The sequence below is a fragment of the Protopterus annectens genome, chromosome 3.part0 (assembly GCF_019279795.1).
Source record: "Protopterus annectens isolate FY-2018-M chromosome 3.part0, PAN1.0, whole genome shotgun sequence".
In the NCBI taxonomy this organism is placed as follows: Eukaryota; Metazoa; Chordata; order Ceratodontiformes; family Protopteridae; genus Protopterus; species Protopterus annectens.
This window is the reverse complement of record NC_056731.1, coordinates 546,010,570-546,027,439: the sequence shown is the minus strand read 5'-3', so window position 1 is coordinate 546,027,439 and position 16,870 is coordinate 546,010,570. Positions and strand designations below refer to the sequence as shown.

At 39.4% G+C, this 16,870-nt stretch overlaps 1 protein-coding gene across 2 annotated transcripts in view; it reads left to right on the top strand.

The window, feature by feature from the left end:
* The first annotated feature begins 10,265 nt into the window (after window positions 1–10,265).
* Window positions 10,266–16,870, top strand: part of LOC122796468 (zinc finger protein 2 homolog) — a 1,186,442-nt gene continuing 1,179,837 nt past the window's right edge. Inside the window, exon 1 of one of the 2 annotated variants that reach the window (XM_044064970.1) lies at window positions 10,266–10,672. The gene's annotated coding sequence lies outside the window, so the exon portion shown is untranslated. The remainder of the gene's footprint in view (window positions 10,673–16,870) is intronic. The other variant, XM_044064969.1, reaches the window with a different exon arrangement.

Here is a 16,870-nt window from a genome sequence, read left to right as displayed (position 1 = left end):
GTCAGGAAATCCTTCTACGTGGCACACCTCATCACAAAAGGTTTCTCATCCAGAAAGAGAGAGAGATCATTGTTCCCCTCTACTCATCACTCATTAGACTCATTATAGAGTACAATGCCCCTTTTGATATGTACCTCACAAAACATCTACAACAACTGGAAAGGCCACAGAAATACCTCAAAGAGAGGATTACAGGCCTCAAACAGATGCCCTATGCAGACAGTCTCAAAAAACTCCAGATTTACTCCGTCGCATATCACCTACTCAGAGGTGATCTCTGCCTAACATACAAAGCTATGTCAAACCCAGAGCTTTTGGACCTAAACCTCGTCACCACAACAAACAGAACATGCTGGAGGGATAGATTCCTGTCCCAGAGACTTCCCATACTCTGGACTAAACTACCTATCTATATCAAACAAAGCTCTTCATTAGCACTCAAGAAAAATCTTGATGATTGGATGGGAAGTAGGAAATTCACCCCAGGGATCACCTCTGTGGCTCTGCTAGACAGTGGTACAGGAAAATAATTTTCTTGGGTGGTAAAAGCCAGGGTACCTTTTTGGCTGGGCTTGTATAGGCCCCAGGGCCGATAGCCTAGTACCTACCTATGACCTACCTATGAACCTATATGTTCCATGGCCTTGCAGACCAAGCTCAGACTAATAGGACGATAGTTCCCAGGATCAGTGGTGGCTCCCCATTTGTGGAGTGGGAGAACTGTTGCTGTGCGCCATTCAGTGGGCACAAAGCCTGATGCGAGGCTATGATTGAACATGGTGCTTAGGTGGGGAGCCAGTTTGTTCTGAAGTTCATGTAAAATACAGCCTGGGATGTTGTCCAGTCCCATGGATGCTGTGTTTTTGGCTTTAGAGAGTGCAGCTTTTACCTGTGTAGTTGTGATTACAGGGACTCTGCATTCTTCCTGTATAGACATGGGCCCTTTAGGGTGCGAGAGGGTGGTAAAGTTAGCACTGAACCTATCTGCCAGAATGTTGGCAATATCAGTTGGTTCTGTAATTTTCATGCAGTTGTGCTGTAACTCAGAGCAGATCTGGGTGTTGCCATAGGTATAGAATGCTTTGTGGTCATCCTTAGAATCAGTGGCGATTTTATTTTCATAGCTAGCTTTGGATGCTCTTATAAGGGATCTTAGCATCTTACCGAGGCTAACCAGGGAGCTCCACCACTCATGGGATTTTACTCTCTTTTGCAACAGTTTCTTCCTTCTGTTGTACAGTTTGTTTATGGCACGGAACCAACAGACTGGCTTCCTTTTTTTGGAAGATAGCTTCTTGGTTCTGTTTGGGATAGCACGATCCATGCACTCATGCAAGTGCTTATGGAGTGCATTTGTGTAGGATTCATCAGTCGTAACTGTACTGGCCATCTGCATGGTGTCATGAAGTTCACCACTTCCATCTTAAGAAGCATGAAGTTGGCTATGAAATCATTTTTTTTACCATGGTTTCCTTAATGTGGGGTGGGGGCAAGATGTGGATATCTAGGGTGATTAGCTTATGGTCAGATTTCATGTGTGGAACACCGGTCATTCATGTTGGTAATGACTAGGTCTAGGATAGTGTTGCCCTTGGTGGGGTAGTTGAAAATCGCCCATTATTAGGGTGTTTCAACTCTAATATTTTCCAGTATATCAAGAAAAGAGGAGTGGGAATCCTGGAACATGATAGGGGATCTGTAGCAAGCTACAATTTGGATTGCAGTTTTGCCCAGAGTTAGTTGCACTCGGATACATTATGCTAAGCAGCTAGCCTGAATGTGTGGATATCCTTAATGAATATGGGCACACCTCCACCTTTGGTGTTCCGGTCCAGGTTATGTGGCCGACAAGTGTGGTATGAGTTATAGCCTGGTAGTGCAGGGGTGCTCTTTGGAGCCTTGAACCAGGTCTCAGTCACTGCACAGATATCGATGTTCTCCATTTTAAGGAGTGCCTTGAGTGAGTGCATTTTGAGATTTAGACTTCTAGCATTGAGTAGCATTACCCTCAGTTTTTGCTTGCCTGTTCCGGTTACATTTGAAACCGGTCTAAAAAAGGCACTATAGGGGCGGCAAGAGCCTTAGCCAGTATCCGGAATCCCATGGGCGACAGGTGCAGGCCATCTCTGGCAAAGCATCATGGTCTGTCAACCATGTCGTCTCAGGCAGACAGATATTGGATCCCCTTAGAATGACACCAGAAGCTTAGCCAATTGTTGAAGTCAATCATTTTGTTCTTGTACTGCGATATTATTCTGGGCGATGGCAGAATGCTGCTCAGGGCTAGGGTCATAACTCTCTGTGCTACAAGATCAGAGAGCTCTTCCATGTCTCTTTTCATGTAGTCCAGGGAGGCATGTCTCAGGTCATTCACACCAACATGGACAATAACCTGAGTGCATGGGTTATGTGGCAGATCCTGGCACCTGACAGGCAGCTGACAGGAACCTTCTCCTTGCTTAGCCTGGTAAGTGGAACATCAGTGTGCCTGACTATAGAATCACCTACGACTAGTGTGTTGTTTTGCCCAATATATTATATGTTATAAAATATATATATATATCTGTTATTGCCCATAATATCTGAATAAGTGAGTGGGATTTTCATGACACCATCAAGGAAACATTTTCCTTCCGTGTTTTTTTTTCTGAAGTTTTGGATTTTTCTTGGTATATGGATCGATTTTCTCAGTATATTTTATTTTTTTATTTATTTTCCATTTGTTTACCAGGGTAGCCCGACTGGACACAAGATGACCGTTTTCAGTGGAGGCTGGGGGAGAACAAGCTCCAGATACATAGTAAACAGTTAAAAATAAGTTACACAAACATAGCTATTTTGTACAAAGAGCATAAAAATATAAAAGGAGTAAAATCAGAGTTTTAAAATTGCTGCAGCATACACAGTGGTTAGAATATTAAGAAACAAGATAATATACAACAAATATAAAACTGCTTGAACACAAATTCAAAAAGAAGTTTCCATAGACAAACAGGGTCATAAACTAGAAATCATAAACTATATTGATATGATTTATATTGCATTTATCTTGTTTTAATGATGGTATGTGTGTATTATTGTGAGTGTCATATGTGCACAAATGTTTGTATTAATCTATTTACAGTATATTGACAAAGTACTGGGTCACATCAGAGGCTTGGGAGGTCATTGTTAAGAAACTGAGAATTGTTGTAAAGCTTGGCATTGAATACCATAAGTTCAGTTTATGCTATAAGAAAATTAAGTAAGGATAACCATGTCAGCAGCCAGAATGCATTATAAACTGAATGTTTTACTGTGCACAATAAGAAACGGATAGATTGTCCCAAACTCTGGACTGATTTGTGCCTTTTTTTTTATTCCTGGGGAAATGCTATTCAGAAGTGAAGACATATATAAGGGAACAGTTTTAGGGACACACCAGGCTGTGATTTTCATGTCTATTGTCATGCAAAGCTGACAAAATAGTTGAACCTACCCAAGCCTGAAATGCAAGAATGTAGCCCACTGAAGGAAGGGAGATGGGAGGAGTAACTTGCCCAGGAATTGAAACTTGCAAAACTGCTCCTTGTGAAGAGTCTTTTTTTATCTCAGTAATTTGTTGACACTTTTGCAAGTTTCTTTCAGAGAATGTTTAGTACATTAATAGGAACAACATTTGTAAAACTCAGCACATACCAGTCAATGACACGAGCTGCAGACTCTCAAACTTGGCATTTTTTTTCAGGTGGTCCATTCTAAGTGAATGGAAGTCTAGTCTGACAACAAATGGTAGGGCTATTTGTTCTCACAGTCTTTGCATAGAGACAGATTTAGCTTTCCAAAGGAATCACAATGTCTACCCCCATGAGGGCAGACAAGAGTAAAAAAAAATAAATAAATAAAATTAGGAATGAGCACTTATTTTGCTGCAGGAAGCTTTAGGAAGTGCAGTAAACCATGGCAAGATAAAAAAAAATATATGTTTTTTCATTGTTTGCCCATAGTGGTCCTTTAAGGGAACAATCTCTGTTGTGAAACTTTTTTACGGACTGTTAACCATTGGAATGCAACTTTTCCTCTGTAAAAGGTTTAATAAAACTCAAAAGGAAAACAAAAATGAAGTACTGCAACAAAAAAAGTCCAAAGTTTTGCTTTGTATGTTTGGTCCATTCCTTATACAATTTTTGGTTTTCTGACATAGCATTGAGGATTGAAGTCATGGAGTTTGATTTCACATTCTTCAGAAAATGCATGTTAATATAAACCCTGTTAATTCTGGCAACTACTACAAGAGCAACATTTTAAATCTGGTCCCATTTTTCAGCGCCTCAACCATTACTTTGATTTTTGTTCAGATTTACTGCTCTTATTGGTTAAGAATTAAAACTATAAAGGTGAGATGACATCCCAGAGAAAATACTGCTTCACTTTTAAAAGACACTAAAAGAAACAACTAAAAAAGTGAGGAACAAAGTCAGAAAAGTATTGGAAAAAACAGCTTTACACAGTAAGTATCATAAAAAAGTGGATTAAAGTATCTTCAATTGATGATTAAACAGCAAAGTGATCAGAATTTAATACATGGAGGGCTTTTTCTTAAAGTCTAACAATTTTTGGAAATTCATCAATTTCCCCAAAATCTGCTTTACCCTTTACAGGGATAATGGACCCTGTCCCAAAAACCAATGAAAGCAAAGCTTTGAAGTTTGCAGTGTCCAGGGCAATAGTCTATCCCCACAGCCGGTACGTGCATAAACACACACAAGATGATTACCACAGCCAAGAATCTAACTGGAGAACCCTTTGCTGTGAAACTGCAAGACTGGTTTCACCATACTGCTGTTCATTTATACCTTAGAATAAAATAGCTGATAAATACATAAAACTATTATAACCATAAGACGATCAGGAATTACAACTGTTTAATGTTTAGCAATAAAAATCAGAAAAAATATAAATAATAGTATTAGTTACTTGTAGCATCCAGGTACAACTGGGTGGTGTATTTCTTTATGAACAGCTCTCCTACTTCATCAGAAGATTTTAACAAGTCTATGGTGGGTGTCAGCCCTCCCTACAGTAATACAATTATTCTCTAGGTTCGCACCACTTTGTTGGCAAGGGAAACCAAATTAATGCATTTCCAAATCTTGATGCTTCACACAGCGTATCTGGTAATTGCACTGCTTACACAAACCATCTCAGTTACTTAAAATAACCGTTGTCAAATGCATAGCAAGACAAATTTTAGGAGTAATGTCCTAACTATAAAAGCTTTGTACATGCATACTTCTGTTTTCTCCTTCAAGTTGAGCTACATCAGCTCTCAAGAAATATTCCATTTTTACTGCCACAGTTAAGACAATTACAGGTTTTTCAATGACATCACCAGTCTGCCACTTAGAAAACAGTACTAAAACTTATACAACTATTCATCCAACATTCTAAAGGGGCACTTTAAAAAGTAGCACTTCTGTCTGTGGATGCAAAAACCTACTTAAAGTTAAGACTTCTCCAAGACTTATCCATGGTAACCACCTGAAGATGTGTTCAAAACTAAATACTTCCCCAAATACTAAAAATCGTAACACTCTAGAATCAATTTAGCATTTACAAAGTGATTTCAAAAACAGATTTCACTCTACCCAAATTGACAAAGAGCCACCTTAAATGGTAAAAACGGTGTAAGCGAAGTATCATTAAATTCTATTATTATATCATTGAAACTGCAAGGTCATAACTCGGTTAACAAGACACCTATACGACGAGCAACTTCATTAAAATATGGGTACGAACCTGACCGAACTACAACATGGGGGGGGGCATCTATGGGACCCCTTTTTTCCTCTTTGGTGTCTTCCGTATGTTACACACAAAATGAACTGCCTTTCATTTGCATTACACCGTAGTCGACCCCTCGTTTTCTTTGTTAGACAGTGTACAGGGGAAATCAAACAGCTGGTAAGTACCACTCGGGGAAAAAAAGACAAACGTACGTCTTCAAAAAGTAGCACTCTTTAAAGTGCTTAAAAGGTCAGAATACAGGATCTCATGTCTACTGAACGTTTCTGGAAATTGGGCAATAGTAGTACGGAATACACATGGTCCATACGTCTGTTTTACCACAGCTCTAGGCTACTCATCTGTAAAGTAAAACATCTCTTAGAGCGATATAACATACCTATCTATACGCTAAAAAGGTAAATAACACTACAAATTAATCCAAGGTGAGAGAAACATTTAATCCCACTACAGCTAATTACAAGACACTCTTGTTAGCATCCAGTCAGAAAATAATACACGGGGATTTGCCCAATTTTATTCCTGTTCAAAAAGTACATTTCATAATTTATTAGTACGTGCACAAATGAAAATTCACTGACATCTCGCTACGTAACGTAAGCTGTACAATTCTCAAGTTACAGTCAAAAGGTTCTTGAAACACGTTCCAATTATTTTTTTCTTAACCCAGACAATCACAACAAAACTACTTTCTCGAATGAAAACATTGCCGTCATACGGCCCTGACATCACCAAAAAAAAAAAAAAACTCCTTTACACCCGGTCCACGTTTTGTATTAGTGAAGAAGTGTAAACGGACAGTCCAGACTGGTGTGAAGAAAAACACAGCATTAAGCGGTATTTGTGTCTTCTCCCTTTGTTTCACTCTAAAAAAATCAAAACAACCGCACACTACATACAAGTCTTCACTTACTTATGCTTCCTTCTTTCCAGATCCGTTTCCAAATCAGCCATTTTTAACTTCCGAACTCCCAAACCCCAAACTACGCCTGCGTGCCAGTTGATGGGTGGAGCGTCAAGGAAATACTTCCTCTCTGCTGTGTACCTTTTTCTTAGGGACTGGATAAATTATTTTTATTTTACACACGGTGTCGTGGTGTATGTTGGTGCCTTTTTTTTATGTCCGAAGAAGGACATTTCTTATGAAAATATGAGATTTTGCAGGACAAACCATTCTTGAGCAGATAGAAAGGACTGTATTTGAATATTGTTTATATTTATCTTAAAATAAAAGCTCAGTCTTGTAGAATTTCAGTTATTTATATTGCTTCGTAGAGTATTAAGGTGACATGCTGTAGGCGGATTGTTCATTCTAAATTGGCCCTAGGTGTGAGTGTGTGCCTTCTGACAAAGGTTGAGCGCCGGGCTGGCAACTCGATACCGTAAAATTCCATTGCCATTCATGAGCGGACAGGTGATCCGCTGTGGCGACCCCTAACCTGGAAAAGACAAAAGAAGAAGATTAAAGGAAACAAATGCGTTAGCAAATATTATAGAAAATGCAGGAAATCGTTTTGGTCCTAAAATCCCGGGACATTTCGGCATTTTCTCCAGATAAGGACTGTCCTGTGCAAAGAAATGGGTGACAACCTTACTGTGTTCTACGTAAGGTTGTGATAAATTAAAAGCTGAAAAATAAATGGCCAAAACAAAAAGTTTGAGCGTTTTTTACGGCCAGTAAAACTTCAAGGTAAAACTAGTAAATGCTCACGTATCAGAGATTCTAGTTTTCATTCTCGTGAATCTCTGTTTTAACGCTTCTAACTAACGTTTAGTTTTTCTGTACAGGTTGTGTGGCATCTTTCTTTGTCCAGCCTTGTAAGAGGCACATTTCCATGTCCTACAACGGAGTTACCTATAACAAAGATGTTTGGTTGGGTTGATGCATGCCAGGGCTGGCCTTTGGTCAACTAATGCCCTAGGCAAAAGGGCTCCACACCAGCACCCCCACCAACATACCACTTGGTACCCCCATCCTGGTCTACCGACACCACCTAGATTACTGTTTTCTCAGTTTGTCTTATTCTTCAGTTTTTCCTGTATTTATTCAACACACTTTTAAAGAAACCATTTCTTTACTTCAAAAAAGTAAACAAATAAATGCTGGTAAAGCACCCCCTGCTAGATTTGCACCCAAGGCGGCCTCCTAGTTAGCCTATGCCTAAGGCCGGTTATTATTCCTGCCTTACATGCTCAGCATCTGAGACTTTGGGACTCCTTGTGCTACAGGTGGAAGTAGGCATAAAATGATGTGTGGTTTGTGCCCGTGTTGTGTTTGGAAATTCTTTGAAGTTTAGGCAAGTTAATCTTTAGGACCTCAGCATATGATAGATATTGTGATAGCCTTGGAGAGATGTGATGTGCCTTGGAGAGATGTGAGGTGTGGTGTACTGCTGATGATTTTGGTGCTTGAGTTTTCTGTGTGTGAGAGATTTTTTTGCCTCCAAGGATATTATATATGTACATCTCTCACACACCACATTATGCTGTTTGAGTAATAAAAGATCATCACACAGCAAGAGATAGTTCTTACACTGTCTCAAGATACTTAACTTCTCTAGCCAGCCTGATTAAGATATGGGGAAGTGCCGGTCCACAATAACAACAGGAGTGACTCTGGGAGAAGTGGTAATTATAACTGCTTGGAATTCAGTTTTAGAATAATGTTTGGGTGGACTTGCTACTGAGTATTACATTTCAGTACAAAACAACTAGCCCGGAAAAGTCTGCCATCAGCAAGTGCCAGTAAACTAATTGAAATAAAAAAAAAAAACTCATTAATGTGATACTAAAATCAGTGCAAGTATTATCAGTACATTCAATATTAGTCCATTTTATCAAATGTCTTTTAGCCTGGTGAGTAGTTTAAGGGGCGATATTTTGCAAAATGATACTTATGTGCTTATTGTCAACAGCTGTAATATGTGGAGACAGTGATGGAATTATGTTGTCAAATTATAAAAGGAAGACAACAACAGATGCACTTAGTTTAAGAACACAATGACAACGGGGGGGGGGGGGGTTAAACCCTTAGCTTCTGAGCTGTCTAATCCTTGGCACTATCACTATATTCTATATCTAACAGACCGCTAAGAGGTGACCTGTGTCTGGCATTCAAGGTATCCTCTGACTCATTACTGATGAATGTACTGAACATCAGCAAGTCAAATAGAATGGTTTGGAGGGACAGGTATATTTTGCAGAGGATACCACTACTGTGGAACACACTCCCCAGCCACATAAAACAAAGTTCATCCCTCTCCATTATTTTCAGGCATGACTTCAATGTATGGATGGGAAACAGAACATTTACCACAGGACTGCTCCTTGTACTACTAATGGAGAGATGCAGCTGTTAAATGCTTTATCCATTGCATGGGTCCCCTCAAATTATTTATGTTATGAAACCAGTTATTCTCATTAGGGGTAATATATAATTATTGACCATGGGTTGGGTAAGGCCAATCTATAACTAAATGGAATATGTTATTTTGAGCACAAAAAGGGAAATTATCTAGGTTTAAAATGACCCACAAGGAAAGCTACCTTAGTATTTACCTATGAATCAGTGAGCTGACTGGCGTGAACTGCCTTAATGCAAAGATAAGTCCTGAACTAGCCTGACATACACTCAGTATATAAAAATAAAACTAAGGTTTAATAACAGCAGTTAGATCACTTAACAGTAAAAATGCAGTACAATTATCATAGGAGGTTACTAGGCTAACGATCACAGGGCCCTTACAAGTCTAACCAAGTTCAACCTGTGTTCCCAAGTGTGTCTGGTTCAAGCAAACTCTGAAATCAGCACCTATTGTCCCTGTCCAAGAGGGACACAGGTGGAACCCCCTTACCCACCCACTCGTCGAAATTACGCTTAAATAGAGCCAACGAGGTGCTTTGTTTAACATGAATAGGAAGCGTGTTCCAAAGGTGGGACAACCTCTGTGAGACAAATCTGTCTTTCCAGAAACTTCTGTTGATGTCACATACCATGTTAAGGTCCTTTGAACGAGTAACTAGTGTGCCGTTATGTATGAGAATATAGGCTTAAAGACCGTGGGTAAAGCAGATACAGACTGTTAAAATGAACTTAAAATCAGATCAAGTAATAAAAACATATCTTTCTTTACCTAATGGAAAAATTTACATATACGTTTATATATATATATATATATATATATATATATACATATACACACACACACTTTATTTTATTCATATATTATATTTTGTAATCATCTTCAAAAATTTCAATTTTATAATATACATATAGTGTGTGTGTGTGTGTGTGTGTGTGTGTGTGTATACAGTGTACGTGTGTACCACAAGAATGCCTTTTTAATTGGTCCCGATCTTTACAAAATACAGTGCAGAACTTTCACGGTTGGAGTTTTAATTCTCCGCTGTATCCGAATTGTAATTACAACAGTTCGCTTTCGTAAAGTTCACTATATTTATAGACAGTCCCTTAAGTAAATGTTCTGTCATTGTAAACTTCCTGATTGTGTACTACAGCTGCTTACAGCGCTGGTAGTTGTCTAAACTTTGTAATCCGCGTGTTACTGACAGGTTAAAAAACTAGCTAGACTAAAGCTTTGTGGCTACATACAGAGTAATTCACTTTTCGTGTATTTTGTATCCATTGACTTAAACCGCGTATATACGTATTTTAAACTACATTTTATTTCTTTCACCATTAAATTTTACTACAAGAGAAACGCTGGGCTGGGACTCGGAGTGAATCGTCACTGAATTCCTAAATGAATGTTTAAACAATCCTGCTGTAAATGTAACTTTGCTAATTTTGAAGGATGTATGAATCTATTTAGAAGAAGCTTCTGGATACGGGCACCCTATTTGGCAATTGCTTAACGTTGCTCGTCAGGTATGATTAAAAAACATAGCTGAGTGGAGATGTTTTGAAAATTCATGAATACCGAGGCGATTGATTGCAGTTGTGTGGCTTAATTTTTTTTCAGATGTCTTCCTAAGCAAAGGACTGCTACAAAATAACTAGGCCAGGCGTGACGAATAGTAATCGTGAGGGAAAACCAATACTGGGATAACTGGTTACATCAGTCGTTTACATATATATATATATATATATATATATATATATATATATATATATATATTCTTTAACATGCTTAAACATTCTTTGCACGCACGCAGTAATACTGGCGTTAGTTTATAGCCGAGGTATTTTACTTTTTTCGTGATACCCGTGTTTACCCATTGCAACATACCATAGCTCTTAACTGTCCATCTGCAAACTGAGGAACACTACCCCTTCTAATGGGGAACACTTACTAACAACTGCAACTAAGAATGTCATAGAATAGTTAAACTATGCTAGTTTAAATATTTTTTAATGAATTAATGTGCTTTTTTTCTATGTTCCATGGAAATCCGTTAACATTTCCTAATATTGCATGTGTGACAGACCCTTTCAATGTGGAATTTCGAAGAACATGAACTTTTTTAAGATTCCATAAGAGGTACGTTCTTCGTAGCGAGATACATTTGAGAGGTATGCACATACTACTGAAACTTGTTACGAGGAAGTATTAAGAAAGCGTTACCTTTAAGCAGATAGTGCAGAAAAGTTGGGATCCCCTAAAAGGATTATGCAGTCTGGATAATCGGATGTATTTTTTAAATTAAGACCGATAGATGGCAGTACAGTGTTGGCATTTTCAAAGTCCCCGGGTGAAAGTCCTAAACGTACATAGAAAAAAACCCTGCAAGAAATAGCTATGTAAACAGCAGTCCTAAATATATATATGTATGCTGAAGTCAATTATGTCCACGTACTGCTAATCTTTCAAACAACTGTCATTGTATATACTGTTGCACTAAGGATAAGGATTATTATTTACACTTATGTAAAAAAAAATGACATCACACTATCATGAGCTGAAATTCTGGAATTACACGTCATTCCCGACTTTCCAATTTTGGTGAAACGTTTCTTTTATGCGTGCTTAAATGGTTTGCTATTCGAGATGAACGCCTGAGAAAGGGAAGAGTGCTTCAAAGCTTGCCTACGCATGTACATACATGATCATGTTTTCAGGTGATGTATGTTTGAGTTAACAGATAGTGGAGCAGAGTACCTGTTGAGACTTGTGTGCCAAGTTGGTGTGGTGGCTAATTCTATGGGCAGTTGGGTTTGAAGATGTGGACAAAATTTAAATGTGTAGAGGAAGGTGATGTTCAAATTCATTCCTAACAGAGAAAGTCATCGGTGTGCTTTTTCTGTAATTATCTGCAGCATGCAAGACCTACTACTATTCTATTATCTTTCTAAGTTTATAAGAGCAATATTTAAAAATTGTCTTTATTTTTGGGCCTGTGTCCCACTTCTGTGTATGGCTTTGTCCAGATTTCTTGCTCTGAGGTTGAGAGGTATGAGTGTCAGAGCCATCACCGTCAGCCAGAGACATTTCAAACTGTGACCTTACTTGTTGCACTCCACTCCCCATTGTAGTGGCTCTGGATTTGTCCAAGCAAAGCAAGGAGCAGTTATGCAGTGTAAGTGTGCAGAGTATTCCCCTATCCAATGTAGACCACTAGTATGACCGTGGCTTTTCATCTGTCCTTGATTTTGCAGAATGTTCTGGTTTTCTGTCATATTTTTATACTGTTGATTTATGCTTCTTATTCAGAAAATGCATGCTGTTGCATTGCCCTGTTGCTCTGTATTAAAGTAGCAATGCTTTATTGACCATCAGGTAAGCTTGTTGGACCCACGGTGGTGGTGCTGCGGTAGCATTGTCGCCTCACAGTAAGACGTTGTCCAGTTCGATTCTCAGCTAGAGCGTCTTCTGCGTGGTGACATACGTGAATGGGCGTACCTTCGTTGAAGGTTATGCGTCAGGGCTGGTAACTCGGCACATAAAAATCAACTACCAATCATTAGCGGACCAGAGTTCCGCTGTGGCGACCCCGAACAGGGAAAAGCTGAAAGACTCAACAACATCTGCAGCAAATGTGCAGCATCTGCTGAATCATAATTGAGTATAAGTGGTAAATACAGATTAATAGAAAATGTGCTGTGTAACAACAGCAACAACAACAAAAATGTTTATTGTTGTAATGGTTTACCTTGCACTGAGGAGAAGGAATGTTTGGCCTTATAAAGGCATCTCTTTTTTTAACTTGTCTAGGATCAACTGGAATTTACATGGAGGTCAAACTTGTGCTGTAGTTATTCAGTTGTAACTCCTAACAATTCAGTAGAGCTGACTTTCTAGATTTATGAACCATCAAGCAAATGTATTAAGGGAGACTTCTGAACTTGAATTTGGTACTGTTTCCCTTGCAGCATGATTATTTGATATGTTAGTAAAGTGCATAGCCTTTCTTTCCAACATTAAGGTGTAACTAGTGCTGCGGTAGCGTTGTCGCCTCACGGTAAGACGCTGCCCGGTTCGATTCTCAGCTAGAGTGTCTTCTGCATGGAGACATGCGTGAATGGGCGTACCTTCGTTTGAAGGTTGTGCATCAGGGCTGGTAACTCGGCACGTAAAAATCAACTACCTATCATTAGCGGACCGGAGTTCCGCTATAGCGACCCATAACTGGGAAAAGCCAAAAGACGCAACAACATGCAGCCAAATGCCATGACTGTAAAGAGTTAAATGTATATTGTAGTGTAGTATTAATTTGAAATAAAGTCGTATCAACAAGGAGGATGGTTGCAGTTTCACAACTTATCATGCCATTGATAAAGATGGGGATTAAGAGCAGTCATAACACTGTGCACTAGTATCATTGCAAATAAAGGCTGGATTGCATAATTTTACCTTACTAGTACCTATTTTCCAAGTAACAAGGCACCTGGCGTTACTGAACGAGATGTTATAATTAGAAAGAAAAGCAGTGTGCTATTATCGACTATATCAAAAGCCTTTGATGCATCTAAAATTTGTCCCAATAACTTTGTTGTTGTTTTAGGCATGTATAATAACATCAGCAGAATCCATCAAGGCTTTGCCTGCTCCATGGGCTGGTCTGAAACCATGTTGTGACTTGGAAATGAATGTATAATTATTTAGATGTTACAGGAGTTGAGTGCACACTTTTTCTAGTATTTCTGATAATGAGGGCAGTGACACACTAGGCCTTTACTTAGTTTGGGCCAGTGATGCATCACCTTTCTGCAGGGCAGTAATCACTGTACCTGTGCAGAAAGGTGTTGCATCACCTTTTTTTTTGCAGAGGTACAGTGATTATCTCCCTTTTCTTGACAGGTTGAACAAAACCTTACTTGGTGATTGTTATTGTTACTTGGTGTGCAAAAACAGATGCTGAGAAAGAGTTAGGAGCTTCAGAGGAAGTTTTTTTAAATGAATCCGTACCTTAGTTTTAAGACGTGTACACCTGAATAGTAGTAATAGTAGAAATGGGAAGATTAGATATTCTCCATGAGCTGGGATCACCCAGGTGGAAAAGTTCACTTCTGTTGTTATCTGGCAGAGTCAAGAACAAGTGTGAAGCAGAAATGACCTGACATGTTTATGTACTACACGTCTTACTTTAACTAATGCTGATGCTATCTTCTACACAAACTTTAACTTATAGGTTCATAGGTGTTTACTAAGCTAATGACCACAAGGGCCTTTTTAAGCCTAGCCATGCATCCCAAATCTCTGACAAGTTCTGATACCCTTGATAAGTGTAAGTAGGGGGTTGGAAGCTGAAACATTTACAAGCAGGGGCCTGGGAGATGAACCATTTACAGGTTGCCTGTGTCAATTAGAGACATAAGTACCAAACCAGTGATGAATTTCCTGTTCCCCATCCAGTTGTCCAAGTTGCACTTAAATTAGGTTAGGGAGGAACTGTGTTTCACATGGATGGGGAGCCTGTTCCATAGACTGGGTAGTCTCTGGGATACATACCTGTCTCTCCAGCAGGTCCTATTAATACCACATGCAGGGTTTAAGTCATTAAAACAGGTAATTCTGGTGCTGTTTGTTTTTGTCTGCCTTTATCAGAACAGCTCGCCCCCCCCCCCCAGCAACTACGACATTGGCAAATAGAACCACTGGAACGCTACAGTTATTGCAAGCCAAGAGTAACACCTCTTAATAAGAATACCCACCAGCCAAGAGTAACACCTCTTAATAAGGATACCCACCAGCCAAGTCTGCATAGATCACTGGATGTTTGCAGTTTCTTGTTATTAGCAGATTTGGTCCTTAATAGTTATGTTTTAAACATTATGACTGGTTGTTTACATTTCTTTTTATAGCATATTTGTTACTTTTACGAGTTATTTTTAAACATTGCTTTGACCAGCGTGAACACCTGCAAGGGCTCCCCACCCCCAGCAACTGTAGCTTGGTCTCTTGCCACGAAGTGGCACAACTAACCATATACTTGCTGTATCTTGTCTCAACTAAATCTGCCTCCCCATTAGAATCCTTGTAAAGTAAGGCTAGTACCATTTACTTGGTGTATTTTGTCCCCAGATAGATTTGCTTTCCTTTATTTTACATACACACCAAGGCCATAAATTAGTGTCTATAGCTATCTGCTTACACTCCTACCTTTCTGCCTCTACCTCTTCCTTGCTTTCACTTACCTTATATCTCCAAAACTTCTACTTCTCATACTGATTTTGTTTTTCTTTGCACTCTTTTGAGGGGGGGGGGGCAGCCCGCTCTCTTCGCACTCACTACACTCGGGCTCACTCTGCTCCCCTACCCTACCCCCATTCCCATCCATCCCTGCATCACCTAGACTTATACCAATGCTAACCACTCCCCTAACATCCCCAAATCAAGAATTAGCCTCCATCCACCAGTCACTCCTCAGTTAACCAATCGCACTATTTGTAACACTTCTCTTTCTATCACAACTTAATTGCAACAGTCCTTAATCACGCTACTCCCACCATGCTACACCAACACCCCTCTTTCCCTATATCTTCAACACACCATCCAGGTAACCTACATTTTAATACACACCATGCTCTTTCTTCTGCCCACACTCTATACCCTACAGCTATTTGCATACTGTCTTAGCATCCTACAGTCACCTACAAATAAAACATGTCCATAGCCTCACACTGTGTTCTACTAATACCATCCAGTCCTCACTCTCCTACCATCTCCTTCCAACTCTGCAGTCGCACACCTATTGCATACTTCCACTTCAAACATGTAGTTGTCAGTAATACCTTAACATACTCTCCAAATTTTCACACAAACATGCATGTGTATTATCCCAGATTCTCCATAGTGGTGATATGCACCCCAATCCCGGGCCACATACTGCACAATATACTGTCATGGCTACCATTCCATCCCTTCCTCACATTAAAGCTACAGACCTATTCATTCTTAACATGAACCTTAGAAGCCTAGTTAACAAGGTCACAGACTTTCATGCAGTCATTGCACAATACTCATTAGACATTCTTATAGCAACAGAAACTTGGCTAAAACCCCATATAAGAGACCCAGACATACTCCCTCAAGGTTATAGCGTACACAGGTTAGACAGGATCAAGAAGAAGAGTGATGGGGTTGCAACTTTCTACAAAGATAACCTAAGCATAGACTACCTACCCATCAAATACCCTTATGATAACAACTTTGAAGTCCTAGTAACATGGCTCAGAATCAACCCAAAGAAAAATATTACCATAATGGCCACTTACATACCTCCCAGTAATACTCCCACTGCCATTGAGGAACTCGTAGCCTGGCCAGCGTCAACCTACACCCATGAAACCATTATTACAGGTAACTTCAACTTAGACTAGAACACTTGCACTGGTGATAACCCCCTCTACCTTCATAAATCTTCATGGTTTCTCCCAAACAATCCAGTTTCCCAAATGAATAGATAAACATAGCAAAAGGGAATCTATTTTAGACTTTTCCCTTATCAGCAGTACCACTCACAACTATCTCTCCAGATGCCTTCCAAGTAATTTAAGTGACCATAGACCTACCTACTTAATCTGTCATCAACTCAACTCACCCAGAAGTGTAGTTTACAAAGTCATATGAAATACCAAAAACTTCTCCAATGAAGCATTCGTAGACACGCTCAGTAAATGCAACTG